General features: G+C 40.8%; 1 protein-coding gene across 11 annotated transcripts in view; it reads left to right on the top strand.

The window, feature by feature from the left end:
• The window catches only part of ADGRL3 (adhesion G protein-coupled receptor L3), a 491,337-nt gene that overhangs the window by 87,817 nt on the left and 376,122 nt on the right, over positions 1–27,398 (top strand). For 9 of the 11 annotated variants that reach the window (XM_083862079.1, XM_083862080.1, XM_083862078.1 and 6 more), the window contains exon 2: positions 1,472–1,538. The gene's annotated coding sequence lies outside the window, so the exon portion shown is untranslated. Of the gene's footprint in view, positions 1–1,471; positions 1,539–26,043; positions 26,149–27,398 lie in introns of all 11 variants that reach the window. The other 2 variants (XM_083862084.1, XM_083862083.1) reach the window with 1 other exon arrangement.

The following is a 27,398-nucleotide window of genomic DNA, read 5'->3' as shown; positions in this document are numbered from 1 at the left end:
TTACAGAGGCAATTTTGCTGACAGGCAAGCTGGAATAGGTCTCGTTTTCTTCCAGAGCATCCTTGCATCCAAGCATACTTGCCTATTATAGAGAAATCGCTCAAAAAGCAGCATGCATGCTGGACTCTCAAGCCTTGTTTTAAGTTTTAATTTACTTGTCTGATTTCCAAGGTTACTGAATGCAAGCAATTGCTTCTTCAGTACATAAATAAGATGAATTATGTGTTAGGGACCACTGCCTCGGCCTTGTTCTTCTCATGCTTTCAGGAGAGGATCTGCTGAGGAGTGTTTGGAGCTGGGGTGTAACTTTCTTATTTTGCCATTGAAAATTAAAGTAAGACTGTTCTGGATTAGCTCAGATGTGAAACCTGAGCCTCAGGACTATTTTTTTGGTCTGAAATTTTTGAAGGAGTAGGGTGGTCCAGGGTGTGGGTCCATGGTAGCAGAGTGAAAGCTGTGCTGGTTGGGAAAGGCTTGGGGACTCACTGCTGTAACTGGAACAATTAGCCTCAGCTTAACACTGGATCCTTTTTTAATCAGCCTTTAAAGTTTTTTTCATTTCAGTGCACTTCTTTCAAATAACATGATGACCTGTGTTCTCCCCTACAGGTTGCAGAAAATGAGCTGGGTTTGTGGTTGATGTTGAAAGCAAAATTCAGGCAGGAGGACACATTGCTGTTTCCCTTGCATGGGTTTTTAATTACATTTTCTAATTGTTTCTCTGGGATGGGATGAGGTCCTGGGGTCCTGTGCCATCCATCTTTGACTCTGACAAGACTGATTCTCACTGAAGTTTCATCTTTAGCAATCCCAACTGTGAGGAGCAATTTTTCATATGTAATTAGTCCTAATAAAAACAACGCTTCCAGGAGGCTGACCTGGATCCATCTATTTCATTGTTTTGTCAATTAATGTTATATTTAGCATCTAACATTGTAATTAGAAGAAAATACTGAAGATGTAAAGGGACAGAAAAATTTTAAGTTGTAGCTGCTGAGGAAAAGGAATTACTATCCTTGAAATAATAATTTATTTTAACTTTTTTCAAACTAGATGTTTTTTATTCTGGTGCAGCGACCTCTAAAAATCTCTGATAAATTGTCTGGTTTAACAAGAGTTCCTCCAGATCACATTGGAGCCTGTTGTGGGACGAGATACTCACCTATCTGCATGTGTGTTTGAAATCTACTTGAATCTCTAAGGTTTTTTAAATTATTGACAGATACTGTCCACTGATTTTTTTTCTCTGACGGCTGTTTTGTATGTGTTTCTGCTGTCTTCTCATGCAGAGATCTACTTCATAGACATTAAAAATTCTTACTTTCAAAAATTAATTCTGTTGATGAAAAATCTGTTGTTCGTGGCTCTGTCCTCTGGTAAACGCATAACAGAAAGTTCATGAGTGCCTGATAAGTCCTCAGAGGCAAGTATAAACGTTTTTTAATTGTTTTCTTTTTCTCTTTGTTTCCAGAAATGTTGAATACAGTACTCTGCAAAAAATAGCGTGTGGATTTCTTGCACCTGACGAACAAGAAAAGGTAATTACTGGACCATATAGTCGAGCCTCATTTGTTTGCTGTGCTAAAATATTTAGACCTGATCACGTTGCATGAGCCCCCAGCACTGTGTCTGCATATGGGTTTTGTGTATTTTCAGTTATGCAGGCGCAGTTGTTTCTTGAGAATATTCCTTTATGTAAAGGGAACAGGGGAACAAAAGCAGCAGGGCATGAAAATGCTGAAGCAAATGGTAGGGAAGAGCATACCGTGAATATTTTCAGTACATGTAGAAGTGAAAAGGGTAAAAGAGGGGGAGAAAAAAATCAAGGCTTATGTGTGCCAAGGGAGAAAGAGCTGCAGACTTCGCTGTGTCTGCAAGACTGCCTGGTGGAGCCTTGCAGCCTGCTGGGCAAGTGTCAGAGGAGGCTCAGTGATCATCAGCCTTACAGCAGCCTCCTCATGTTTCAGTGACCCAGTAGCTTGTGGGGTGGTGCACCCTGCTCCAGAGGTTGTGAGCTCCTCTGCTGCCTGCAAGCCTGCCTCTTGCAATCGAGTTTCTTGATCCTCCTGGGTCGTGACATTTTGTTGGGGCAACGCAGCTCGGCAGGGCTGTGGCTCTGTTGCTGGTGTTAAACAAAATGCTGTTCATCAAACTTTCATGAGACACTTTGCCAGGGGCTGCATCTTGAAAGAGTAGGCTCCAAAAAAGCAGTGAGCAGAGCTGTGCTGCTCTGTACTGCTGCCATCTCCTGTATTTTCCTTCTACCTTCTTTCAAAGGCTGAGAGGTGAGCACCCCTACAGGACCTTGAGGGGTTTTGCAGTCTTTCCTCCCTGGAGGAAAAGTTGGACAAGGCAGGCATGGCCATGTTGAAGGTTGGTGGTCCTGCTTCAGCTGCTACATCCCTTCAGCTGTATGGTGATCCAGAAGAGGGACTGGGAACTCACCTCTGCCCTAAAGTCTGTGTCAGGCATGATTATTACTAGGAATCTACATGAGCTGAGCCTTTCAGTAAGTTTTTGCAGTAATTAATATGACTTTAAAGTAAGAAAATGTGTCAGTAGATACCAGTATGAAGAACAAAATGAATATATAATGTGAAGGTCTGCAAATCTGAATATAGCAAAGCAAACCTAGTGAGACTTATAAACATGAATATGAAGAGAAAGGCACAGCAGATGTTGCTGGGGTCAGGAAACTTTCTGTATGAACATGTGACATGTTTTTATGAGACACTTCATTTCATTGCTTGGGTTTGAAAAATGCATGTGAGTGACATCTTGTGTTCATTACATCTGCAGTGCCATACTGCTGATAATTAGCACGTGCATTTTAGAGGCAGTATGAAACCAAGATGACAAATGCAGACAAATCGTAGGGTGGAACAGTTCTGCTTTCTCCATGCATCAACATTATCATTTTCTGGAAGTCCATCTTTCCACCCTACAAATGCAAGTGTAATTTCAAGAAGCATGTTGAAAAACACTTCAAGGGCCTAAATTTGCAACTTGTGTGGAACCTTGTGTGTTTTTCTTGTGGTTGTCTCTGCATGCATCAATTTAGTGCAAAATTGTGACAGGAGAGGAAAAAGATGAGACAGAGGAAGCCACTCTTGGAACAAATAAAGATTTGATCAACATATATTAAACTTTTGGAGAACCACGTTCTCCAGTGTTTGGGGTCACAGTGTTTTGAACTCTCTTCCACATGCTAACAAATGGGATTAATTTTGTTAATTAATTAACATGTGGAATTTTGGGGTCATTTAAAACTCTGTAATGCTTTCTGTCACCATCATCAGCTCATTTCTCTGCTGTGTGACTGTCCTGTTTGGGCAGTTGGCATGTATGGGAGATGTAGTATAGCTTTACTGAGAGTCAGACAGTTCAATGCTCTGTTTATCCATGTCAAGAAGAAAGGTTGAAAAATTAGATTTCTTTAAAATAGTGAGTTTTCCAAGGGGAGTAATGGAAAGGTGGTGCAGATTACAGTATGACACAATGTGTTGGCAAAAAGGAAGACTCTGCACACTGTTGAGTCTCACTGGTGTTCCACTGCCCTTTTATAATAAGGTGAAATATTAGTCTAAGTTACCCGTGCAATTTAAAATTATCTGTACAATTCAGTCATTTATGTTTATTTATGCTTTTGAGACAGTTTTAAAGAGATTTTTGAAAAAACCCAGTATTTCTTTTTGCAAGCAAGAGATTAAAAACATGCCCACATTCATCACGGCTAAATGCTTTCCGAGGCCTTGAAACTCAACTACCCACACTATTGCAGTGTGGCTCAAACATGGGAATTATTCCCACTGGGTTTCTTGGAAGCTATAGGTGTTGTTTTAAAGTTTCACATAAGCAATACTGTAAGTAGGTAAGAGTATATATGCGGCAAAAAAATGGCCACTCACCTTGTTATATTTGATCTCCTCTTCTTTGAGGTCAGGTAGTCACATGCAATTTTTTTAATCCTGTGAATGGTATCCCTCAGAGTCATTTAGCTCTGTCAGCTGTGTGAGCAGAACAACCATGAGGTCTTTTTTTCTCCAGACTGCAGTGGTATCTTCGTTTGGTGCTGCATGGCACATGGTTGCAATGGCTGGGCTAGGGATGTATCAGATGTATTTCATTGCAGAGGACACAGTGGCTGCTCTGTGCATGAGCCAGCCCCTAGGAAAGGCTTTGTCCCATCTTATGGAGGCAGTGACCTTGATGGGGATGTTCACCCCCGTGCAATGGGGGCTTTTTGCACATGGAGTGGATTTCATGCTGTGCTGCTGTTAGCATCAGTGAGTGGGGTCCAAAGCTGCAGAAATTGAGACTCTGCTTTTACTTCCTGCGTGGCCAGGCCGAAGGAAGAAATCCCAAGGCTCAAGGGCATGAGAAGCGCTCTCTTCTTTTGTTCTCAGTGTCTTTTTTTTTTTTTTTTTATTTTACTGGCTGGCCATGACATTAAGATTTCTAATTAATTTAGAAACCACAGGCAGTTGAAGAGAGTGAGCAATGTAATAACTGGGCCATGGGGCAGAGTAAAAGCACATCAATTATTCAGGCAGTCGCTGCTGCTTATTCCCTTCCCAAAGCTGGGCTGGCTGTCAGCATGTGTCAGTGATGCTGCTAATGCCCTTCAGAATTTACATGCATAAATAGTGGCCTTTTAAAATCTGCATGAGGATAACTTTAGTATTTTCAACAATAGCTTTCAGCAGCACACTCTGTCTAGCAGGTGCCGGGGGCTCCAACCACTATTTTGGGTGCCTTGTTCAAAAATGGGATCTTGGCAGGTGCATCCCCCAGAAGCCTCTGCTCTGGAGAAGTCGCACCTCAAAGAGCTTGAGGGGCAGCCCCAAGCCATGCACAGAAAGAAACAATCCTGCTTTAAAATGCTGGTGGTGTATGAGAGTGTTCTCTCTGGGAGAGTGAGTCCAGCATCTCTTAAAATGCATCATCCCTTGCTTCTATTACTGTGCTGTCTCCAAAGAACATTCCATGAAGATGCCTTGGATGCCACTGGGGCTGGACCCAGTGCAGTTCCTCTATGGGGGAAGAGCAGGAAGCATCCTTCTCCTCTTCACTGCTCTGGCTATTGCAGGTCCTGCACTTTGACTGAGCAGTTGGAAAGTTTGAAATAGAGGAGTTTTCCCTCAGCCAAGACCTACATTCACAGGACTGGCCATGATTGTCTTAAAGGGGTGCACCTCAAAGTCTTGTGTTTGGGATGCCACAGGGGGCAACACAACCAGTAAGGGGAGTAAAAACTGGGGGACCTGTTGGATTTTTCTGCCATGGACTGCAAGTAGATGACAAAGCCTTATTTTTCTGTCTGGTCGGCATAGTTATCCCTGTTGCTGGAGGCAGCCACCTTGCTTTTTAAAAAGTGAACTAATTTGTGAAGGCAATGAAATAAAATGAGCCTAGCTAATTATGTGTTGTGCCGGCAAAATGACCAGCTTGGGTTTGGAAAACGCTGGCTGTAATTAATGGTGAAAGGCTTTTTCTCTCATCTGTGTAGCCATTATGAATCACTTTTCCCCGTGGAAACTTCTAAATCTGTCTCACTGGGGAGCCTGAGGAGGAACAGGTAAAATGGATTTGCCCTAATAGCTGCAGTTGTAACTTAAACACTTGAAATGATATTAAGCATCTCTCTCCATTAGCATTTCATGTTGATCCTGATGATATACCAGCAGAGGCTAAGACAGGATCAACGTTCATTAGATGGAGGAAACTAAACTCTGTAGACAAATGCTTTGGCTAAATGGGGCCTTCACTGCACTGAGAACAAGAATGCAATTAGCTGAAATGTTTGTTTACAAAATCTAATTCCTGGGGAGTATCTTCTCAGATTGCTGCTTACATCTCTTGGACTGGTTTTGTTGCCAAGGCTTGCAGGTTGACAGATTTTCCAAAGCTTGGTTGGTAGTATGTCTATAACAGATGTTTCAAACTTTGCATGGTAAAGCTGAACTCAAGTGAAGAGCAGGGGCTAAGCTGCAGGTGTGCCAGAGCTTATTTGTGCATTCCTTATATTTATTTTACAGTTTGCAGTTAAGTGCAATTAATAATAATTATTAGATGTTCCAGATATTAAACAGTGTAGGCTGAAGAGAAGCTGGAAACTGTGCAGTTCTGAAGTGCTGTTACTGCTGTCCTCCTGTCCCCCACCTGGAGCCTAGCCCAGGGGAGTCACTGATGGGTTCCAGCTGGGTGAGGATGCATGTCTTCCAGGATAGCTGCATGAAGAGCCTTGTCCTGGTTGGTTGACAAACATCAACACCCTCAGAAGGTGATTTTGCCCATCCACAATGCAAGTTGTGCTCTGGAAATGCTGCTTCTCTTTTGGTTGCAGAAATGGCCAGTGGGAAACATAATTGCTGCCACCCAGATATTAGAGCAGATTTTGTCATTGTGTAGAGTTTGTGGAGTGGGAAGGATCAGGCATTTTGAGCCTGTGCTGATACCAAGAATGCAGCTTCATACTAATTGTAAGTGTGCAATACAACATTGCACTGCATGCTTGGATATGGTGTGGCAGTATTTGTTAGCTTTTTTTTTTTTTTTTTTTTAGTCCATGTGGACTTGCTTCTCTTGCAGTTTTTTCTAGTGGCTTCCTTGCAACTCAAGAGTGTCTGCACTTACCCATGGGTGATACTGGGCAAGTAACCATTTCCGGGACACATTTCCATCATGTATCTGGTGGCAAACATGAAACAGTTACCAGAATAATACCTTTTCTTCTCGATTTGCTGAATACAAGATATTAATAAAATTGTCAGCATAATCTGTTTGGTGATGGCTTATAGTCATGTTAAATGATGGGGAACAGACTGATGAAGGCCATCCTATTGATGGATAAGGGCTACAATTTACCAAGCCTGCAGTAATTGAAGTAAAGCAAAGTTGCTTTTGCCTAATGTGCAGAGTAGTAGGTGATCCACAGGTAAGTCTGTGTATGTTGCACTGAGCGCAGCAACAGAGTGAAGGGGTGAGCTCTGGATGTCTGTGGGAGTTTGGGATGGGATAGGACTGCTGCAGAGGCTCCTTACATGGTTGCAAGAGGTAAAGTCTCAAAGTCTTTCAGATGTCTTAGCTGTGACTTGTTAACCAGCTCATGGCAGTGTTGTGGGTCTTGCTGCCTTCTCCCATGGAAAGGATGCTCCCCGGTAGCACTTTTCCTTCAGGCAGTGAAAAGGGAATTTCAGGAGTCAGTGCTGGGCTTTGCTCCTTGAAAGGCACTGCTCAGGAGATCCCTTGGGAGTCTATGCTAATACAGAATTTAAAACACTGCTTTTTCAGTGTCAGCACTGGAAATGACAAATGCTTCCCTTAATTTGAGAGAAGTGTCCCTGATATTACATGCTTATATATGCCTGAGAGTCTATTCTCAAGACAGTACATCGGCCTATCTCCTATGAAAGCTAATTGCACTATTAGGAAAAGATATTCTGCTAACTTAATAAGATACATTTATTTGTGTCTTAGAGGATTTTTTTTTCTGAGGTGGAAGGAATCCTGAATGGTGCCAAATTTCATGTGAAGTGTATTGTTCTTCACTGTCCCTTCCTCTCTCCCCATGTCAAAACTGTTCTGCAAATTGAAAACATTTTATAAGTTCAAGGCACACCAGTGTAATTGAAGGGAGGCAGCACTTATGAGAGCTGAAGGGGAATTCATTGAGCTGACTTGAGGCTGATTTTTTTTCCTGTGGAAGGAAAAAAGTCATTAGAAAGCAGCATTGTCGACAGGGCTATATACATTAAAGGTATAGAAAACTGAAAGAACTGTGGCCAAGGTGTCTCCTTTTGCCTGTCAAGAATCTAGGGCAGGTTGAGAGTTTTATTGCCTGGGCTTGCTTTGGGGTAGAGGACAGGACTTGGCATCTGGGTGACTGCGTCTACCCCCTCCCCAGAAGCCTCCTCCTCTTGGCATTCCACAGTGCAGATCATCTTTGTCCTCTTTGCACTTCCACAGACAGTTAAAGTGTTAGGAGCTGGGCACTGAGATTTTGTACCAGCATGATTTGAACTTAGGTCTAATTTAGACAAAAGTTTAAAGAGCTCTCTCCCCTCCCTCTCAAGCAAAGCACACTGGAGAGTCTAAATGCACTGTATCTGGCTTGGAGACATTTCTCTGTGGTTTATTGCTTTGCTTTTATTGAGGGGCTTTGTTTGCTTTCACACAAACTGATTCATTTGGACACAATGATTTGTTTCGCAGAAGTTGTTTGCTTAGGGATGAAGGCTGAATTAAGGGGGTTTTATGGGGTAGAAACTTTATTTCCACAGACTTTTTCAGATCTCAGTTCCACTCCCTGCAAAGTTTGTACAGACTCAGATAAAGTGGCCCTTGGCCAAACTGGAAAGATGCAATGTGCCAAGTAGCTGCAGGGAGAGCAGGAGGATATGTTAAATTACAGAGAGCTTTTGAAAATTTTAGAATGTCCTGCAGGAGCAAAACGATGGACCTTGTAAAAAATGTAAGATAATCTGATTCTGCTTTTTAATTTCCAAAAATAAGAACAAAATTGGAACAATCAAACCAATTTTATTAAAATATGAAGATATGCTAAGTACAGCATTAGATATGTATTTTTTCACTATAAATACACCCCCAAGGAATAATTCCATTTTTAAGATGAACTTGGTATTATGATAATGTAAAAGAAGTCTATAATTTATAATTCCAATTGGAGGTGAAGAAATTTAACCTGTCAGTTTCTCTATTCATTACTCCAGCAGTCAAGACCAACAGACTGTTCCTTCACCTTTGCTGTCAATCATTTAGATAGACCAATTATGGATTAGGTTAAAAATACCTATATATCAAAAGAGAAAATGCAGCAGAAGAAGGCTCAACATACTAATTAAAAAAAAAAAACCCAAAAAACAAACAACCTATCTGTAAGAGTACATTTAGTCCTACACTGTATGAGCTTCATGGCCAAAACTCCTCAGCTATTACTCTGGTCTTTCTGAAGGTGCCATATGGACCAAGTTGAGAAGTGGCTCTCCAGTGGTTGTGTGTTGGAAAAAAGCTGGTGGCAGCTGACAGTCTCTTCTGTACCATTTAGAAACCCTCACTGCAAAGGAGGAAGTGAAAGATAGTCCTGTATTGATATTTTGGTCTTCATTGTGCAGAGCCACTCATATATGCTGAGAAAAAAAGTGCATTCTGGCTGGCATGAGATCTTTATTAAGTTTTAATTTTGTAGTTTTTTTATTAAGCATTAATTTTGGAGTTTTGAGCCTTAAAGTCTCCAGTGCAGTGCTTCTTTAGCACTCAATTTATAGGGGAAATAATTGCATTGACCTCTGTTCTGCCAGTACTAAATAAATATTCAGCGTGCTCCAAAATAATTCCACAAACATGAAACTGGAAAATCAGATTCCTTATTGAGATGCATAAATGTACATGCAGGTCTTGTAATCTTGTATTAAAGCAGCAGCATTTCTTTGGGGTAAGTTTATTATGACAAAATATACATGGCCAAACTTAGATATAGTTAACCTAATATGATCAGACTGATTTGGAGCAGAGGTAGGTCAACGCTAAGTGCTTTTGAAAATCTCATCCCAGCTCTCTAGAGATTAGGGCTGTGAGTGCAGAGCCTCAGCCTAAGTCATGCTGAAGAGGCAGAAGGAATGTTTCTCAGTGGAGAGAGGCTTCATTTGGCCAGCAGAGGCGTGAAGCAGACTGGGGTAAGAAAGATCTGCAACCAGATGGAATAATACCCAGCTTTGCCCAAGGCACAAGGCTTGGAAGTTAACCCACGTGGATGCATGTGTGAGTCTTTGCTACTGCCAAAGTGTGTATATGGGCAGTCTCCCTGTTTTCAGGTGGGTAGGGGCATCCTCTCCTCTTATGTTTTGTTCAGTACTGCTGCACCAAAGAAGTACAGATGAAAAACTTGAGGCTGATGGCCCCAATTTTCTCTTTGATTTTTAGCTTTTTTTATTAAAAACCCTACATTCTTACAAAGATAGTGTCCTTGGGACTTGTAGCAGTCGCTGGAATCGCCCAGCATGGAGGCTTATTTTGGGTGTAACATTTCAATTTAAATATCTAAAAGTTAAGTGCTCTTTTAGGCATTTGTTAGATAGAGTCTCGCTGTTGCATGTGGGAAAAAACTTGAGGGCACTCCTCTTGCATCTCTGTGAATGGTGCATGTGACTGATTTAGTGAACAGGTCAAAAATAAAAGGTCTGCTGAGGCCACGGAAGGAGTATCTTCACCCTTTGCATGCATGACCTCCCCCTGAAATAAGTGGAGTTGTTTTTTGAGCCTGAGTTTCGCCCTTAGATCACGTGGGTATGATGAGAGATTTGACCAGATCCAAGTCATGCAGTATCAGTCCCTTTGTGATCGATGAGATGACTCACTCTGATACCTCATCCTCAGATATTACTCATTGCTAGTGCTTCATCCTGCACATGTCCAGCTGGTGGAGGTGCCTCTCCCATCAGCCGTGGTGTCCTGACATCAGATGAGTGCAGTCTGCAGGAACCTCCCTTCCTCTCTTTCTCTTTTTTCTTGGACCACATTAGCTAAAATTTTAAGAGCAATTTCTGCTATTAGAAAAAAATATTTAAATTATTATAGCATAAGCAGGAAGTTTAGCCTTTGAACTGCAGCAGCACAGTGGCTTTTATAAAAGCACACAGCTGCTTTATGTGCAACATGTGCGCCACTTAAACATCATGGGTTGCTTTCCATGATCCACCATTTTATACAGGAACACACTGGGTAAGTGGGTCTAAACCTGTTGAGGCTAATCCTTCGAGACTGACTTTTGCATGTCCTTATTACATGGAGCCTGCAAAAGACTGGAAAGACATTTTGTCAGTGTCAGTATATCCCTGGGCTAGGCCTGACACCAAATAAAAGAAAAAAAACCTGCAAATGCTGAAGGCAGAGGATAGGAAAGAAGCAGCAGGTTGAGTAAACAGATGGGGTGGGCCAACATTAAGAGCAGGCTGGTTATGGTAAGTGTAATGTGCAGAAGTCACAGTACATCAGCTGGCTAATCAGTGCTGAATGATTTGTGGGCATCTCAGCAGAGGTGAGTTTTAAGGAGGTTTGAAGGAGAAGAGTGTCATGGCTCTGCAGATTTGTATTCCTGCAGAAAGAGGGACTCTGTGAAAGACATGAAGGTTATTACTTCTGTGCTGTTTTTTCTGCATATATTTTTATTTTTCTACATTCTTTTTATTTTTCTTAAATTGTTTTTTGTTCTCCACATTTGCTACAGAGTCTCACTAATGAGCCAGGGTGGTTGTTGGCCCAGATGCTGCACTGCAAATGCTGTTTTTTAAACCAGCTGAGAATCTGGCCTGATATTTAGCAGTCACTTAGTACTTTCATCTTCAAAGTACTGTGCAAACATTAATTAATTCTGCTGGGGAGCATTCAAGAAGGTGCTGCTGGAATAGTTATGCAAACTGCAGAGCCACAAGAGATGGCAAGGACAGTGTTGCCGGGCTTGGGAGGTCTATGCTTACGTACATAATTCAGCAGGGCACAGCACAACAGGTGCTTTCATGGCAGAAAAATCACTTTTAGGTACCTGTTTTTTCTGTTGAGTGGGTGCTTGGTGTTTTCAGTGGAAGAATGTTGCTGCTGCCCTATTTGGGTAGATGGGCAGCCTGGGATTTCTGTTTCCAGATCTACCCCTGCAGATGGGTTCAGGCTTGCAGAGACAGTAACTGAGCAGCTAGGCAGATGCTCTGTGGATGCTCAGTGCTGAGGTATGGAGGCTGTGCAGAAGTCAGGGCTGCACTTCATGCTTTTAGCTTGGGAAATTAATAAACCACTTGTAGCACATGCAGGTTTGGAGGTGCACAGTGCTCTCCTCTACACTGGAGGTTCTTTCCATGTGAAAAACCATTTTGCCCATGTGGATGTTGTCTTGGGCAGGAGTGAAGAAGCTCAGCAGACCTGCAGAAATGACTGTGGGAAAGCCTTCCATCTTCTCTTTAGGGTAGCATCAGCAGCCTTTGGTGTGGGCTGCAGTAGCCTGCTCTGGGGAGGATGAGGAGTGCTCACCCATCCCCTGCCACTGGCTCTGTACAGGCAGGGCAGCAGCATTTAAAGCTGGCACAGTCACCAGGATCTCCCAGCTGCAAGCCTAACACACTCTGGCTCAAGGCAATCAACACTGCCTGTGCTTTGAGACTTGCCTGGAGCACTGCTTCTGAGTGGAAACACAACTCCAGGCACAGAATCCACTCAACCAGGCATTATATTAAAAGGAGGTTTTAAAGGTTTGTGCCTACTGATGCTGATTTAACAGCAGAGAACCACATGGGCATTACATGGCTTGATTTATGCTGTATCAATCCAACAGGCATCTAGGTGTGAGAAGGTGGGTAATTTTTTGGTATGATGGGGGTAAGTCAGAGTGGGATCAGGGAAGGCAGAGGGATGCTTGATGCCACAAAATAACATGGCAGGAAAGAGATTTTGCTTGTTGGATGTCTGTCAGGGATTGGATGTGAATCTGGGCTTTGGTCTGAAAGCTGAAGACAAGAAGGGTCTTCATGTTGAGCGGAAACAGGTCTTGGAGCAAAAGACAGATTCAGGTTGATAGGTGGGGAGGTGGGTTTTGGATTGGCTTTGCTCACCTTCCTCAGATGAGCAGGTGGTGGTGAAGCTTTAAACTTCTCACACAACCATTTAATAGCACTTGTCGCCATGGCAATTTTTGGAAGCTGTACAAATATATTTAGAAGAAGTGTATTTCTTTTAGCTTTGCCAAAATAGGTAGATAAAATGTTCCTGGTGACAGGTTTGCGTTGTCCGAGATCCTACTGATATTTTTCTAAATTTATTGTTCATGTTGGTGAGTTAAGGAGCCAAGGAAAAAGAGATCACCACGACTGAGACAGTTGCTTTTCCAGTGTGCATGGTCTATGAATTTAAGATAGTAAAATTCTATCTAGAACTGCACAGTTTTAATTTCCCGCTCGTCTAAGAATCTAAGATTTCAATAGATTAGCATGCTTGGAAGTATTTCTTTTTAATCTCAAGATACTACCATGCCTAGGATTGCATGAAAGGCAAGGCTCGATGTCTTGAGGCTTGAAAACTATAATCAAAGATATTTATATGAAATTTTAGTGTTCCATCATATCTTACTATCTTGGGAGTGAAAAAATAAACTTAATGAACCTAGATCAGACAGATTTGTGATGAAGTCCCAAAGAAGAGAGAGGGCTTGCAAGTAGCTGTGATTTTGCTGTATGATTTTAATTTTATGGGCCCCTGTTGTTCAACGTTTTCTTCAGAGTAACTAAGAGTTGCATTAAATATTAAACAAATGGTGTGATGATTCATAAAGAGGGTCATGAGCTCCATATGTGAGTTTGAAATTTAATCTCCAGCTGGTTTCACTATAATCCATGTCATATGTCCAGGATCAGAGAACTCCAGTATCTTCAAATAATTAGTTAGTGATCAAAACAGAAAAAAAAAAAAGAAAACCGTTGAAACAATTTCCTCTTAGAAAAAGCTGCTTCTTCAAAACAAAATTGCTTGTTAATGCTCATTAATTTTAATGGGGTCTTCTTTTGAGCAGAAGTAAGACAAAAATAATTTGGAAGATGTCAGAATGTCTTCTTGATAGTTGCAGAATTGATGATATTTTTTGTGTTCAATATCTTGCATTTAGAGTTGTAACTCTTACTCTGTTTTTAGTAGCAAAAGAGGGAAGTGAGACTTTTTCTTTTATCAAATGTAACTCATTTTAATTAACCTAAAGTAACTTTCTGTCTAGAATGCTGTTTCACCAGAAAAGAAAACTTGATTAGTTTTTTTCTGATATGTGTATATAATTTTAATACTAGTTTAGGTATAGAACAAAGAATTAAAATCTCCCAGTCTTTTATTTGGATTAGGAAATTAATTTTTTTCCCTGCTTCCCCCTGGAGCCCTGGAAAAATACCTGTCAGCCTTTCACTGCAGAGACAAATATGCTGAGCTTTTCCCCAGGCCTTGCTGAGGCTGCATCCTCCTTTGCATGACAATTATGAAGGGATGCTAGGGGATAGCAAATGAGTGAGGATACCAAACTGGCTCATCCTTTATAATAGGAGCCATGCACATACACAGACACACAAGACCAGTGCTCATTCACAGTTTCCCAAAGTGTTTTTCTGTGCTCCAGCTTTCAGCCTGCACATGAAGTTTACATATTGCCTCAGTTGCATCTTCCCTTTGAGCTGTAAAAGGTGTTTTGGGGGGACATTTGGAGGTTGAATATGGAATTTGCACTCAGGAAATACCATGGAGGCAGTGGAAGTGGCCCTGTTCCTGTGGGATGGGTTACTTCATGTGTGGCACTGCACACGTGGCTCTAACAGGACTGTTGCTGTTGCATTTAGTTGCTTGGCTCATGAAGTCAGTCACAGCACATGCTTGCATTTAAAAGCAGGCATCTGGATGCACACAGAATTTGAGTTTTAATGCCTAATAGTGTCTGTAAAGCTCTTGGAAGCACGACTAGGCTTAGCCTCCTAGGGAGGAGGGCTGTGTTTCTTGGTGTGTGGCACGAGTCTTACCTCTTTGTTCAGAAAGAAGTAGGGTATGCTGTTTCCTTTCCTGTTCCAGGAGGGCAGGATCTGGAAGTTATAGGACAGCTCATAGTATGGATATATGGAGTTACTGGTCCAGTCTCCCATTCAGGGCAGGGCATTTGTCTGCATGAGACCAGCTTGATAGTGACTTTGCACAGCTGTCATCTTGAAAACCTCCAAGGCTGGAAGTAGTGCTGTCTCTCTTATGACCTGCCAATACCCAGGAAATTGAATGCTTATTTTTTAATCCTTCTCCTCTTTTACTGGGAGAAGTGTGTAGACATGAGCAAATTTAAGGTAAGAAAAAAAAAAAAGCTAGGTTTATAAAATAAAAAAAAAATTACATCTACTTAACTGTGTCAAAAACATGTAATGGGGAAGCATGCAAATGGTTACGCAAGCAGGAGTTTGGTATGTAATTGTAAATTAGATAGACAGCTGCAGGGTATCAATAGACATATGGCAGGAATGTAAATAGTTTGCTCGCACTTTAGTGACATCCTGGAAAGCTGTGTGTAAACTTTCCAAAGTGAAGAGAGAAAAGACGATTTCCTGGAAAAGCGAGTTTTTCGAGAGAAGTAATTGCTAATAAATAATCTGTGTCCCTCTGGAAGGCGAAAGTTTTATTTTGGCACTCGCTGAAAAAGCAGCCTCTAATCAGACTGCATTTTCCCGTTTGGCTGACGAGCACCAAGCAAGCTGAGGAAGGTGCCAGTTCCATTGTGTGGTTGGAGCCATCATAGATCAGAGCAGCTCCTCCGTGGTACCTGCCTGCTGATTTCAGCATGACCTCCTGGCAGATGCTTTGTGTCTGCCAGGATTTAGGGAAGATGACAAAGAGGAGGGTAAACAGTTGAGTGATTCGAGAGAGGGTGTCAAATTCCAGAATGTAAATTTGTATGCCAGTGGGCAACACTCCTGGGTCTTTCACCAAACAAAATACAAGACTTGCTTGTGTCCCAGCTGTAGGGGTTGCTGCTGCTTATGGCCACCTTTAAAGTAATATCCTGCTGGAGCGGAATGCAGTGAGGCGCTAATTTTGGTTTATTTTACAAGCCAGCAAAGCTGTCTAAATATTTAGCGCTCTTTCGTTAATAGCTGGTCATCACATATTTTGCTTTATATTAGTCATACTATTGAGGCCATAGCAATTCCCAATCTAATGATAGCTAAGGTTGGTTCTCATATTATCTAAAAGATATAGCAAGAATAAACCTTGAATAGCTTTCTTGATTTTTGGATGGGTGTCTAGTGACTTAAGTCTTAAATAATTCTTACAAAGTTTGCAGTGGGCCAAATTCGGGTGCTTTTGAGGTCAACAGTAGCTATTCCAGTTTACTTTGTTGGGTTTGTGCATCTGCCTTGGGGACAGATTTCAGTCCCATAGCTTGTTAATTGTAATTTTAGTCAAAGGGCCAGACTTATTTAGGAACTTAATTTTTTTTTAATAAGACAGTTTTTGAAGGATGCAAAGAAGCTTTTATGGAGTAGAACCAGTGAAAGGAGAGCGAGAAAAATCAAAGAAATCCAGACATCAGTAATATTTCAAAAGTACATTTCACAAGGGAGTTTTCCTTAACTATCCTTCAAAGATGACATGACAGAAAATTTGGTTATTAATCAATGGTGCTATCTCTCTGTTGGGTTCAAGAACGCCTTTTAGAAATGAAGATTAACATCTGGTTTAGTCTACAAAGAATTTTTAGAATTGTAAAACTTTAAGTAACCATAAATTACTTAAAGTGCGTGGAGGATTAATGTGGAAAAAAAATACTTCCAAGCATTGTTCTTTAAGAGGTGAGCTTAGCCTGTGAAGTCATAAGGGTTATGTCATTGGTATATCCTTACCAAATAATTGCAAACATATAGCACAAATCAGTCCCTGGAATCAGTGGACACACAAATACACTATAGGGAGTTCTATTACAGCAGAGCTTGAGAATTGCAAAACCAATTTTCCACAGAAAAATTGCTTTCATATGATCTGAGTGCCATGATTTGGTTCATTTGAAACACTATAAGTCAAGCTGTTTGCTGGTGTTCCTAGCAGGCCTCTGTAATTCTGCATTTATTTACAAAGGTCTAATTTAGAGTAGAAATTATTCCCACTGTTTGTAAAAAAGAAATTGGAATGTTTCTTAGGTGTGTATGTGTGTGTGTGTGTGTGTGTGTGTTTAAGTGGATAATTTTCCACTCATGATGTAGGAAGGTGTGGCTCATAGCAGCAGCTATTGCTTTCCAAAAGTCACTCTGAAACATGAGATGTGAGCTCCTTTTTTCTCATTTATTGCAGCACGTTTCTGACTTGGTTTGCAGCAAGCAGAGGACCTCACAGTCTGCCCATGGCCACAATGCTGTGGATATTTTCTTCCCATTAATGGAGTTTGGTATTTACGTAGCCTCCAACTGCTTTCTCAACACACTTCTGTATTCACTTAAAAATAACAGCAAGTTATGCCCCTGTTAGCTATGGTGGCATTTTTGCATTTTAATGGCAGGTCATTGGCATTTTAATGACTCTGCAAGCTCAGTTCTGCTCCAGAGCAGTCTGGAGGGACAACATGATGAAGATATTTTCACATCCATGTTGGAAATAATTTGCTATGAAGAAGTGCCTAGTAGCATTAGGTGATTTTCTGACTGTCAAAACCTTGGTGTATTTTAGTGCTGAATGCTGAGAGCTGAATAGGCCAGAATTGTAAGGGATATAATGTCTTTCCTTCTTCTGGAAAGACTGGTCAGTATTTTTGCTGGTGGGTTTCTCTAGGAAAGCCAGGTAGAACTTCCTGTAGGTAAAAGAAGCCTGATGCTTTCTTTCAGTCTTATGAAGCCATAAGTCGCTTCTTTTCTAGTATGTACTTATTTTCTAGTGTAGTTTTGCATTTACATGGCTAAATTAAGTGCAGTGGATGCTGAATCAGGCCCTCAAAGAATGCTTAGGGGTGAATTCCTGAAATACGTAAACCTATTTTTCATCAGCTACAAATGGAGAGAGCCGTTAATTCTTTCTGTCCTCTGTGGGCTTCCCAGTAGTGAGAGTTGCCTGTATTCCCAGTGTCTTGTTTTTCATCAGCATGGACATTTGGGTCACTATCTCCTCTTCCCATCTCCCAATCTGTAGCTTCCTTCTCTTCAAATCTGTCTTCTCCTTGGTCTCAGGTGAAAGTGATGGCAGCTCTGTGAAAAAATTAAGGCTCAGTTTGAGTAAAAGTGTTGCTGGTTATTAAAACTGTCTGAGGTGTTTTTCAGTCTGAGGTGTTTTTCAGTGCTTCAACAAATAAGTGGTCATTATAGTCCTCTTCTGGCTTTCCCTTTCTCTGTCTTTTTAGTCTGAGTCCATTTCAGCCATGCCTGAGGGTACTGTGCCACCCCAGGAGCCTGTAAAGCCCCATGTTCCAATGGGAGGGTTCCCTGGCCTCAATAAAGGGGGTGCTCACTGGTGATGGGGTGAGATATCTCTGATGGGAAATACCCATTTCTGCCACAGCTCCAGCCCTGTCCTATTGGGGCTGCTGTAAGGCATTTGAGCTGAACCTGTTTTCCAGCAGTGGAAAGGGAAGAGGATTTGGCTGCTGCAGAAAATGTCAACATTTTTCAGGGGAGAATGGGAAAAATCAAAAAGGAAGGCCACTACTAGTGCAGATCGTGCAGAAGAATCTAACACTGTTAAAACCTGCAAGTTTGGCTCGCTCATCCTGAGCTGGTCCTTCCCGAGTGCTGCATGACTCCCACAGTCGGCTGAGCTCCCTGCCTGACTGCTTCCTCTGGGTGCTTTCCACTGGTAGATGAGCAAAGAGGGTTTTTATCAAGGGAAAGTGGACTAGAGGAGAAAATGGAACATTTCAGTCCTTTCAGAAGGTCTGTAGTGGACCAGCTGATGGAAAACTATTTCCAAGATAGCTTTGACTTGTTTTCACTGTCTTTGAAATAATGTAGGTTTCTGGGGGGAATTCAGTTTTTGTGTAATGCTTTATATTCTTGGAGTTTTGATGAAATGTCAAAATGTGTGGATCTTTTCCAGCTAGCTCAGTTTTGCCCTTCTGGAAAAAAAAAAACCAACCAACAAAAAAACAACAAAACAAGGTAGAGAGAAAAGCAAAGTCAGAAGCTTCATCTTGATTTGTTGAAGATGGGAAGCATGATTTCTAACAAGATTTAAGGGTGACTATGACTCTTATGACTCCTATGAAAAGGGATTTAACCTTTTCATAAGAGTTAAGCATTCAGAAACTCTTGTTATTCTTGCTGTCTTGGGTATACACTAACCTGCTGAGAAGGAAAGAAAATTAGAAAATATCTTCATCAACACCCCAATATATAACTCTGCAGTGCCAGCTCCTCCTGGCTGATTGTCTTGGTTAACATTTTCTGGATTGGTATAACTGAAGTTTGCATTTAAATTGCATGCTTACTAATGTATATTTTTATTTTCCATTGTCTTGGCTTGACAGAAGCTTCACCCTCTGGGCTTGTTGAGTTTCACTCTCTGACATTGAGGGAAGCTCAAAAGTCTTTCCCATACTTGTTCTCCATTTTGAAATGAAAATATTACACCCTGAAGTTGAGCATCTCAGTCTTCTTTAATGCAATATGCAGTTTGCACTCAGATCACTTGCTCCTGATATAATTTATACATGAATCATGAATTATGTTTGGATTCTCATGAAGCAAAAATAAATTGGGTAGAGCCACATCCAATTATATAATGAATTCCTCATGGTAAAATTTACAGCAGGGATGTTGCAAAGTGGAACACTGATAAAAAATTTCCAAAAGATTTGCTGCACTATCTCCCGATAAAAGCAAACTTCTGTCCATTTTAGGCATAGTAGAGCCATTTTGGTTTAAACAAATATTTAAAGTTGCATGGGATTGTTTTTCATTGTAGCTTAAGAGCTAGTGCACAGAACCATCAGGAAAAGAAGTACTTGGTGCAGTCTCACCAAATAAAAGTTCTTTCCCAACACATTGTAAAGAACCTGCTTCATAACTCTTTTTTATGTCTCTAAAAGCCACTTTCTGTGCTGCATCTAACAGATTATATTTTGAGGAGCTATTTCCTGACCCTTGACTTGACTTTTTTAAACTCACTGCTGAACCCTGCCTTCCCGGGCAAAATACGGCTCATGAGCTTTTGTAAGGTGAGCAAACAACCAGTGTCACTGGGAGAAGCATTGGTAATTTCACCTCTGTGGCACTGATTTCTTTTAAAGGCTTTTTGTTTGTATTTCTTTCCATTGTGCCATGACCTGTTGCTTTTGATTCATTTTTCACTCAATGCTTAAGTAACCCAGGCTTTGGTCATGCTGTGCAAATTTTTTCCTGAGCAGGACTTCTTCACTCTTTCCAGTGAGATACTCTTCAAAACCCATGACATGGCTCCTAGAAGCTACATATCCATTTCAGATGAAGGATGAACAATGAACAGGTGGATACATCCATGGTGTTTTTTATTAAACAAATCTTCTGGTGCTGCAGCTTGAATTAGAAAATTTTCATGACAGTGAACAAATACCTCTACCATGTAGACATCAAGAGCAGTTAAGGGAGCATTTTCCTTTCTTTGCTTTGAGTTTCCTGTCACAGCAAGTATTTGTGCTACTTTGCACCAGAAAACTCACCTATCTGTGTGGTGAGGACCTGGCTTTTGTGGAAATCAGGATAGTCACAATCCAAGAGCTTTGCAAGCAGAACATCTTAGCAACTCCCAAGGCTTAATACCATTTAATGGATAAATGTATTTATTGGATTGACTATGTGAAGTGTTGAAGAACACCTATACAAGGGAAGAGCCTGGGACCTAGGCTTCTCATTCATGCAGGTTTTCAGAGTTCCCTATGGTGGCTTTAATTTTCTGAAAGTTTTAAGGGTAACTGTCTTGGCCCACTTTCAAGCTGATGCCAGGAGGTTTGCAATCATCTTCAAGAGGCTGAGGATTTCCCTGAAGAGGATTAAAGGAGATGTGTGCCCTGATAGAGTTCAAGGTCAGAGAGAGAAAGAAAATGCTCTTTTTCTTACACAAAAGCAGCCTTAAATCTCATTTCTGCTGCCCACGTGGCTGTATAGAAAAGTGCAGGAGACATGGCTGGGGCAGCCACAGAGTGGGTTTCTAACCAGAGAGCGTGGTGTAAGCAGTCATTTAGGTGACCACAGTCTGTGGTTTGCATCAAGGGCTCTGTAGTGGGAACATTGCCAAACCAAAAGGCATGCCTTCTGATGGGCTCTTCCAAAACCCTGACTGAATTATTCCATTCCCTTGGTGGTGAGAGAAGTCTGGTGTTTTCCCCTCTGATAAGAGGCATGTTTGGCAGTGCTGTTCTTCAGTATATACCCAGTGCTGAGTTTTGTACCAAGTGTATTCCAGTTGTGCAGGTCAGAGTAGAACTGGCAGGAGTTGGATGTTTGTGCTCTCAGCTCTGCTCCAACTGTAAGCTTGGGGAAGGTGTCCTGAGTGAATGCTTTTTTGGACATCAAAAGCCATAACAAAGTCAAGATGAAGTATGTGGTTCCTGAGAGTTTACAGCTTTCCCTATATTCTTAGCTAAGCAAAACTTTTTTCTCCAAGTGCAAATTCAAGCTGAGACAATAATTAGCATCCTGTTTGTTTATTTGTCACCTTGAAGGAAGAAAGGTCAAGTATAGTCAGCCTGAGAACTACTTTGCCTTTCCCCCTTGAATCATTTAATTAGATTCTCATGTAATGTAAAAAAGAGATAGTAGCTTGCTGAAATGACTTAGCCATTTAAGACTTCTTTTTTTTCCCTCTCTTTTTATTTCTCTCTGGCTTCATAGACCAATTTATAATTTTTCTGAAGAAGTGACAGGTTTAAACACTTAACCCTTATTGCAGAGAATAGGCAGGTTTTTTTTGGTTTTTTTTTTTTTTTTCATTTTTAGAAGGGAAGGCTGTAAATCAACACAATGTACAAATAAAACTACTTTTGTATAAGGCAGTAAGACCACTTTAGGAAATGCTCAAAATAAATGTCCTACAACTTGTGCCTCTTTTCTTCACTCACCTCCCCTCGGAATACGTACATAAATACTTTATGCATAACTATTTGAAAACAGACAAAATATTTCTTGGGTTTTTTCTCCAGTATTTTTTCACCTGTCTCTCCTGGATTTGTTTGGCTTTTTTTTCTTTCTCTCTCTCTCTCTTTTTTTTTTTTTTTTTTTTTTTTTCTTCTCATTTTTCCATCACTGAGGACAGGATTGCTAGATAACTGGAACTGTCCATGTTAGGTTGTGAACTTGGTTCAGTGATTTTCATGATGCAATGCAATTGCAGGGAGGAGAAAGGCCCTATGGATTGCTAGGTTACATATCAGGATTTTTGTGAGTGCGTGTCACAACAGCTGAAAAACACTAAACATTTTTTTCCCCCTTCAGTTATGTCCTGATTCATTAAGAGTTAGAGCTGAAAAGATGCTTCCCTTATTCTCTCTCCTGCAGTGCAGTGTTCCCTCATGCGTTCAACAGGGACAGACATTGATTTATTTATTTTTTTTTTTTTAATCCCAATATAACTCTTTTCTGTGCCCACCCAACAGGACTGAGCTACCTTGTGGGTATTTTTTACCTATGCAGATACTCATTCACTGTTTAAGGTGTGCATTAAAGTGCAGATATAACCTCCCCAAAAAACGAAGTCAAAACAGCAGAGTGGATTTGCAGTATTACCCGTGTCACGGTATTAAAACTGGAATTTTCCTGAAACTTCTTTCCCCTGTGTGCTGTCCCATCCATTTTATCTCCCTGAAAGCTGAAGTTTGTAACCACTTCTAATCCAGGTCTTTTTCCTGTCATAACTTTTACTAGTAATGCAAAGCCCCAGAGGGGATTAGCCAACCTGAACATTTCAAATTTTAAACTTCAGTAAGTCTTGAGTTATAAGTAAGGAGAAAAAGCCTTTCTCAGTCATTTTCAAATCAACTTACTATCTGCCCCACCATACCTTCCTCTCCTGCTCCTGCAGTAAAACTGCATTTTTTTGGTGAATGTAGAATGAAAACCCTTTAAGGGAAAAATCGTGCTCATCCTTCCTCAGCACGGAGAGGTGGCAGAGCCTGGAAAATGCCAGAACATAAGGATGATTTTTCAGTCTCTCCTGTGTGGAGAAATGCTCCTGTGAACTCCACCTCTAACCAGCATCTTGCAGGCACTAATTGCACCTTGCTTTTAGATTGAGCAGCTAAACCTGCTGACTATAAAGAGGGAAGATTTGAAGGTCTTAGGTTTTAAATCATAGAAACCACTCTTCAAAAGGTACCTTTTTGCAGAGGTATTAGGAGCCAGCAGATCTCTCCATTTGTACCAAGAGCTACTTGGTGGCAAGTTAGTAAAACAAACAAAATAATTTTACGATGTTTTCATTTCGATCTGAGTACCTGTGTCGCATCTGTGAGGATGCAGAAGCATGTAGAACTGCTTGACTCTTTCCCAAAACCTTCCTCAAAAATGCAGCAGTACTTGTTGTCAGAAATTAAGACACATACTTCAGTAAATGCCCATAGGCTGGCATCTGTAAAAGTGAAGTGAGAAAGACCGATCAACTGTCACACCTGAAAGGAAAAAAAAAATCTTAGAAAGTGGAGAAGGCAATTACGGGATTACTGCAGTCAAAATAGCCCTATGGAGAAGGGTTTTTTTGTTGAGTTCTTCGGTTTTTTTCAGTGGTGGAAATATGTCTATTTCTGCACAGCACATTTGTATTCATGCTGCTTAGACACGCCACTAAAATAGCAATTCAAAAGTCAATATTATATTTAAATGTCAGACAGTTGAGATTTCAGTTATTTCTTAGCAAAAGGGCTCCAATGGAGAATACACCAGCCCATTGTCTTGTAGGTGGAAATAGACTGTAATGGACAATTATGAACCATATAGGCAGAGCTGTGTGGTGTCTATTTTATTTGTTTTTTTCAGAATTATTCCACATTTCAAAAACAGCAACAAGAAAATTAATAGGGTAACTGATTACCATAAGCATTTTTATATTTGGTACACTAATTTATTGGGATTTGGTAAAAAAGTGACTGTTTGGCTGGTTGTGCTTCAATTTCCAGTGAACTTCAGTAACTCATCAGGATGATGATGAGAAAAAGTCCTTCTGGACAGGGTAAAAAGTAGGTAGAGGAAGATCTGGGTGATGAAGTCTCATTGACTTGGTTGTGGAATAAAGCACATGGGTTTCTTACAGCAGCCCTTCACCTGGCTTTGGTCCAGGTTTATTTCTATTGCATCTTGTTCCAAGTGAGGGAATTAAGGAGTCCCACTTGAGCAGGAGCAAATTATTTTAGTTAACAGTTCTCTATTTCTTTAGAAAGAGTTTTGCATATTCAGGAGGAGTTTTATTTATTCTAGACAAAAACAGGGTTTTTCAGAGCAGTTTCTGGACTATATGTTAAAAGGGGGGGGCAAGGAGGGTGAGAAACAGTCTTACGCCATCCTTGGCTGTCAGTTCAAATTAAAATGTGGAAATTACCAGTGCAAACTAAGAGCCATATTCAAATGTGGCATATTGTTAGAGGCACAGCCATAATTTGCTTATGATATATTAAAAAACAGAAACACCTCAAGCTGAATTAGGTAGTGTTGATTGCCAGTTCCCTCCTGCATAAATGCCATTAGATGCCTAAAGTTACAAATTGCTTTAATAACTTTCACAACTGATTGGTAATCACCCTGCAGTTAATGAAATAGGGAAAACACCTCTCGCTAAATTCATTGTCTTCATTTCCTCTCGCATAATTTCCAAGGTGTAGAGATAATTTTCGACGGATCCCAAGCTAGAAAGGTCATCTGTTAAGTTTTACTTAAAATCACATTTGTATCTTCCTTTTTCGGTGCACATAATGGTATATCCAAGGCAGCTTTTCTATGCCCTGTTGTTCAGTGCAGCTTTGTGCACTCCAGCACTTGGCTGCTTGTTAGTCCCAAGGAGATCTTTGCCTCTCAGTGGAAGTGGGGCTGAAGGCAAGTTTGCCAGGGTTGTTCTTGCTGTGTGTCTGACCAGGGAGTTGGGGAATCACGCCATAAACCCCCACAGCAGCGCACTTAAAGCCTTATAAAACCATGTGAGCTGAAGAATTGCAGTTCCGGATAGACTGGTTTGATGCAGTTGAAGGTTTTTTGTGTCCTCCCAAAGTAGTAAGAGTTACAATAATTGGTCTCTGGAAAAGTCCCATAAAATTGTGTTGTCGTTTAAGGATAAAATTAGTGGCTGCCAGTTAATGGTGCAGGAATTATATACATGGCACAGAGCTGAGTGCAACATTTTACCTCTTGCTAGATTTCAGAGACATTAATGTCCCTTAACAAACATCTGAAGGTAATTTCAAAAGGTGGGGGTGATTACAGAAAAGAGCACAGCAGTGTTTTATAGTTGGGATTGCCTATGTATTAGACAGCTCTGACAGAGCGTGTAATTAATTTTTTAAGTGTTTATATTAAAGAATAAATAACTAGTAGTACATATGGCACATTATAAGTGTTTCAAGTGTGCTATAGTTGGGCTAAATGTTAGGTTATGTCTTTGTCATGGTTTTTAGCAGAGTCAGCATAGGTAAAATTGGCCATTTAGGGTCAGGTTTTCTTAAGTGCATTTAGCACACACTTAAGAGCATAAATACGGTGGCCTTGTTTTGGAAAAGTCTTCACATCCAGGCTGTGTATCAGCAAAATTCAAGAGTGTGGTGGTGGCTTCTGCCATCCCTGCTGTCCTCAAAAAAAAGTCAGCTGATTTCTCCAGCAGTCTCTGCTAACAGTGAGTATCTAAATGTGTGCTGAGCGCTTTTGAAACTCTGGTCCTTAGCTTTTTATATGATCTATAATTTTATACGCAGTGCATCTAAAGAAGAATATGTATGATTCATACACACATACAGGAACAACACAGAGGGATCATTTTAATATAAATCCCAGTGCTGTTTGTTATGTTCTGAGATATTGCGTAGAATAATTCAAATATTTATAGATAGTAGTTCAGCTTGTGCTTTGCTTGCAGCATTTGCCTTTTTTCATGTCTCAGTTGAACTGTTCTTCCTTCCTTCCTTTGCAATGTAAACATTGCCAATGCCCAGCACGGTCCTTCTGCTTCTTCCTCTGGAAATTGAAATGTGAAAAACAGCCCGTGGATTCTGGGTCCCATTTTCTGCCCTGGTCACTGGAGTTGTACCAAGGAGCAGGGCTGCATTTCTTTGCCACATGCTCCATAAAGAATGGAGGACTTTGCTCTGCTTTCTGTGGAGTGGGTCCTTTTGGGGCTCCTAGGGCAGAGTTTGTGTAACAGCTCCGTGTATATGGAGTAAGTTATGACTGTGCTAGATGTGAAGTGATGATTAGAAGGGTATTAACATCTGCATTTTCGTGCCGACCACACACAGTGTCTTGGCCTGGCAGTCCCACCTTGGGGGGCTTCTTCTAAGTAGATTCTTTGCACTGTTAAACAAAAAAGGTTTTTCTTCCTTACCAGGAAAACCCCAAGGTGCCCCAAGAGCCCCATAAGTTTGAGATGTTCTGGAAAGAAGGTTTGATGTAATTACCAATACAGATTTGCATTTGTCATCAGCACTGGAGGGTAATTAATCTGAATGTATGAAGTTGCCTGTTTGGGAAGTTGCACATTTTGCATGTTTCTCCTTTTGCTCATGCTTTACTTTTTCACTGCCTGGCTGGGAGACAGAGAAGCAGTAAAGTGTCAACATTGAGAAGTGTAGTATAATATTAAAATGCTCTAGTTTCCATTGAACAGATGATGGTAAGAAGTTATTTTAATGCATTTTTTGAGACTTGTGCTTTCAAAGACTCTTTAAATTATTACAGGCTGTGATGCTGGGATATATATGGGAAACAGCCATTTTAATTAGGAAGATACACTTGGGAATGAAAAGTCATTTTTTAAATGTAATTTCCTTTGTGAGTATTTTACTGACCACTTGAATTTATTTACCACACAGACCTAGCGATAAAATAGGTATTTATGGGTTGGTTTTTAATTAGAAATAATGGCTGGTAGAATTGAAGTGATTAATCATCTTATCCTTCTAGAATGTGGAAGTCCTAATGAAAGACAGTTGTATTGACAGTTTGGAGAGTGATCTAATGGTATGTTTTGTCCTCAAACACCACCACCACCAATGCAGTCACCTTTTGGCATGAAAGAGGAGAAAACAGGTTATCCTTCTTCACTGAGCTTCACATGGGGATCACTGAAGAATTGCTTGACAGAGTTGGGGTTTTGGCCTTCTGGGTGTCACTGCCATCCAAATAAGAGTAATTAAAAGAGTAATCCAGTGACGTGGCTTTGTTTCTCCATGCGAATGGTGCTTAGAGGGAGTGGATCAGGGATGACAGATTTATGGACAAGAGTGCTCATGACAGCAGGCTTACTGCTGAAACACTTGGGGAGATGCAAGTGAGTATTGTTTCAGGAAGGATCAGAGATTTTCTATCAGCCCTTTCTTTCAGGTTGAGAAGCATAGGGACAGAAATTACAAGAAACCCAACTTAACGGCTTTAATGGCCTCAGCAGAAAGAGGGTAAGAGTTTGAGGAGCATAGCACAAGGAGAGTTTTGCATGTAATGCTGGCTAGCTTTATTGAGTCATACATTTCCTTTACCCTCTCTGCCCGAGGAGGTTTCTACTCTGTATTTCAAAATGCAGTGTGTGAGAAACAAGAGCCAGCGTGGGGTGCAGTGTATATTTTAGCATGGAAGAAAAGACAGCCAGTGCATATAATTTTCTGGGAAGTAATGAAGTGTCATGGGAAGTGCATGAAATGAATGTGTTTTTATGTACTCATTTTAGAAATCAGGTTAGGGATAACA

The sequence above is a fragment of the Zosterops lateralis genome (genome assembly GCF_965231275.1).
Source record: "Zosterops lateralis genome assembly, chromosome: 5".
Taxonomy (NCBI): domain Eukaryota; kingdom Metazoa; phylum Chordata; class Aves; order Passeriformes; family Zosteropidae; genus Zosterops; species Zosterops lateralis.
This window is presented reverse-complemented; position numbering and strand designations above follow the sequence as displayed.